Source organism: Pteropus alecto, unplaced genomic scaffold, assembly GCF_000325575.1.
Source record: "Pteropus alecto unplaced genomic scaffold, ASM32557v1 scaffold144, whole genome shotgun sequence".
NCBI lineage: Eukaryota > Metazoa > Chordata > Mammalia > Chiroptera > Pteropodidae > Pteropus > Pteropus alecto.
In genome coordinates this window covers 305,479-309,739 of record NW_006435760.1, presented here as the reverse complement: position 1 = coordinate 309,739, position 4,261 = coordinate 305,479, and the positions used below count along the sequence as shown (strand labels likewise).

Genomic DNA, 4,261 nt, shown 5'->3' with positions numbered 1-4,261 from the left:
GTACGTACACGAGTGCACAGGTGTCACAGTAGGGATCTTAACCCAATTGCTAGGATCCTGGCACTGTTGCATGATTTATCTCTCCAAAGAGCTTTACACTGTCACCCAGGGCTGGCCACCATGCTTGTGAGCACTCATAGCCATGGTCTTCCGTGTATCAGAGGCCAACAAACTGACTTGACTATGGAGCAAGAACTGATGGTTTAAGTACCACATTCAGTAATAACATTACTGGAGTAGAAGGGACAATATTGGCTAACTAATGCCTGGATGGTGAGATACCAAGGAATGCCATGTGAGAATCCATGCATCCACCTAGAAGTAGTACAAACCTTGAACCCAGTCACCTTGCTACCTGTTGGGCTTGGCCAGCCAGACCATGATTGCATTGAAGTCATGAATGAAGTGTTTTCCAGCCAACCCAACTTGACAAACCAGTCCCTCAAGGACCCTGATGTAGAATATTACACTGATAGTAGCAGCTTTGTGAGGAGAGGAAAATGCCTAGCAGTATATGCTGTGGTGACCCTACATTCCACCACTGAGGCAAAACCTCTGCCTAGGGGAACCTCAGCATAGAAGGCAGAGCTCATCGCCTTAACCCATGCCCTTCAGCTGGCAGCAGAAGTGTGTGCTAACATATACACTGACTCTAAGTATGCCTTCATCACCCTCCATGTACATGGAGCCCTGTACAAAGAGAAGGGTCTAATCAATTCAGGGGGGAAAGACATAAAAAATGGAAAGGAAATTCTAGAACTCTTAGATACTGTGTGGGCCCCCAAGAAAGTAGCAGTCATGCACTGCAGAGAATATCAAAAAGGGGACACCATAATGGCCCAGGCAACCGCAGGGCAGACCATGTTGCCAAACTGGCAGCAGCTAAGGAAATGCCCAGCCCTACAGTTCTAACTGCTTCCCTGTTTCTCACTCCTTTAGCCAAATGAGACCCCAAGTACTCGTCTCAAGAAGAAGCCTGGTCTACAGCCATGCCACCCCAAACGTGCCCAATCTCATCTGATCTAGAAGCTAAGCAGGGTCAGGCCTGGTGAGTACTTGCATGGGAGATCACCTAGGAATACCAGGTGCTGTAGGCATTAAAAAAAGAAAAAGAGCCTGGTTTAAGACTGAAGAGGGGAGCCTTCTCCCCAGTGGATGGTGGAAGTTCAAAGATGAGTGAATTCCAGTCCTTGGAAGCCTAGCCCCAACTTTTATCAAGCAGTTTCAGCAAAGGACTCACCCTGGTCTCACTGCCCTAGAAATCACTCTGGGCCAGTACTTCTATGTCCACCAGCTCTCTAGCATCTCCCAAGCAGTGTATGAATGGTGCAAAGTCTGTTCCTGCAACAACCCTAGTCAAGGGCCGTGTGCCCCACTGGGGGTCAAAAGTGTTGGTGGCACCCCCTTTGAGGAACTTGAAGTAGACTTCACTGAAATGCCTTTATCACGGGGCCTCGAGTATCTCTTGGTCTTTGTATGCACCTATTCCAATTGGGTAGAGGCTTATCCCACCCAGATCAAGAAGGCCCAAGAAGTAGCTAGACTGCTCCTCTGAGAAATTGTTCCATGGTTTGGCCTACCACTTACCATTGGCTCAGATAACAGGCTAGCTTTTGTAGCAGAAATAGCGCAGCTACTAGCCAAGAAATTAAATATTTAAAAGAAATTGCATACTGTCTATCGACCACAAAGTTCAGGACAGGTGGAATGCAAGAACAGGACCCCTAAGACTCAGTTGGAAAAACTATGTCAGGAGACACATCTACATTGGGATGAAGTCCTCCCCATGGCACTATTAAGAACTAGGTCAACCCCAACCAAGAAGACTGGGTTCTCCCCCTTTGAGATCTTGTATGGGTGACCACCACCACTCATCAAAGGACTACGAGGAGACCTCAAAGAAATTGGTGAATTGACTCTGAGACAACAGCCTCGGGCCCTAGGGACCAATTCCAGACTCAACCAATGGATTAGAGAAAGGCTCTCTGTCAGTATAACCACTGAAGTTCATTCCTTTAAGCCAGGAGACTATATCTGGGTAAAAGAGTAGAATATTCAGTGCCTAAAACCCTTGTGGAGAGGCCCCTTTACTGTCATTTTGTCTACCCCCACTGCAGTTAAGTTTGCTTAAATAAAGCCCAGATACATCACAGCAGACTTAAACCTGCAGCTGCAGAGTGGAAATGTGTTCCAGACTCTTCTGAGCCCCTCAAGGCAACCCTCTGGAAGAAAACACTGACTGCACCGACAGACCAAGAGTAAGATGTAGGCTCCACTTTGGACACACCAGAAGCTGACCAATCTATGTCCAGCAGAAGCCTGAGGACGACATCTTGTCAGGATGGCACCCCTAAAGACTCTTTTCCTTCTCCTCCTACTGCACCATGTGTATGGCACCAGTCTCCCCAATTCTTCTTCCCCTGTACCCATTGCATGCAGAGCTACAGAATAGGGTCTAACATTGCCACCGGCTTCAATTCTGTAACAAGCCTACCCAAAGGGTATGCACTAAATGCCCTCTGCACTCATTGGGGATTCTTATATTATAAGGGGTACATAAAGGTTAAATCTGAGAGTGACCAATTCCGCCAAAAGTCTGAAAAATTAGAGAAAACTTGGGCGTGTTGGTGATGGACTTCAAGTGGGGGAAAGGTCCATAACCATGCAGAGGGCTCAGCAGTCAGAGAAATTGTCCAATGATTGCGTAATTCAAACACACCTAAGCCTACACTGTCTTCTAGGCCCCAAAGCCCACAAATGTATGATCAGCTAAAGGCCGCCTTAGACCAAAACCTAGGGAAGAACCTGTTCGTTGACCTAGCTGAGAGGATAGCCCATGAACTTAGAGTCATTAAGTGCTGGGTTTGTGGAAGAGCACTCATGAGTGAACATTGGCCTTGGAAAGGACGTAGCCTAGACACCTTTTACCTCCTCATATGGTGGCTCACCACAAAGAGGGTTGACCTCAGAAGTGGTAAGAGAAGACTGTCTTGGCCAGATAAGTCCAGGATACACTCGGTAGATTGGAGAAACTCCATGTAAAAGAATGCTATTTTTAAATCACACAGAGCTAAACTGGTGATCCAAGACTCCTTCCTGGTATTGGGCCAATAATACTGCAGCAAAAGTCCTCATGCTGTGGAGGTACCAGCCTCTAAACCAAAAATTAGAAGGAAATGATGCTCTCTAACCCAGTCCTGGGTCCAAGCATCAAAGTGGGGAATGTGGCAGCCTGACCCTGCCTGGCCATTTCCTGCTCGAACGAGTTCGTTCCTGATTGCCCCACCCACCCACCCAAGGACTCTCTGGCTAACATCAGTTTTCTCATAGCTTGCCAACCAATCAATGTTCTTCCTTATATATGTAGCTGTGTAGGAATGATAAGACTGTATAAAACTGCCCGTTATGTTACAGTCAGGGTCAGCCTTTGGATAAGAATCCACTGAGCCAATGCCAGCATCAATAAATGCTGCTTTCTGCTTATAGCCTCGGTGTCCTATCTCTCCATATGAGAATCCCACAACACATTCACCAGGAAGTTACAATTATAAATATACATGCATATAACATTGGAGCTAACAAATACATAAGGTAAATGTTGACAGAAATGAAGGTAGAAATAATCATATAAGACCTCATTCTTTCAGTTTTAGTGATGGATACAGTAACCAAATACAGGATCCATAAGAAAAGAGAATGGTTAATAACCCCATTGAGTGATGGATCTTAAGAGACATATGCAGACCACTCCACTCAACACCAGCAGAAAACACATTTTTCTCAAGCGCACATAAAACATTGTGGCTAACATGACTTACATGTTAGCCACAAAACAAATATTTAAAAAATTATTACAAACTGCAATATCATAAAAAAGTATCTTCTCTACTGACAAGAAAATGACACTAAAAACCAATAGCAGAAAGAAACAGAAAAATCCACAAAGTGTTGAAAGTAAACAAGTCATTCTTAAACAACCAATAGTTCAAAGAAGTCACAGGAGAATTTGTTTAAAAATCTGGATTAAAAAAAAGAATAAAATACAACAGACTAAAATTTATAGGATGTAGTGATAGCAGTACTAAGGGGTGCTAAGTGGGTAAGTATTTACATAAAAAAAGAAATGATCCCATATCAGAAATCAATTTTATGCCTCAAAATAAGATTAACTAAACCATATTTTAGTAGAAGAGTAAGATTAGAGCAGAGGAGTATAAAAGAGACTAGAAAATCAATATAAACATCAACAAACTGAGAGCTG

At 44.3% G+C, this 4,261-nt stretch overlaps 1 pseudogene; it reads left to right on the top strand.

Annotated features, from left to right (window-relative positions):
• Positions 1–979: 979 nt before the first annotated feature.
• Positions 980–1,097, top strand: LOC112479033 (annotated as a pseudogene).
• Positions 1,098–4,261: the final 3,164 nt, after the last annotated feature.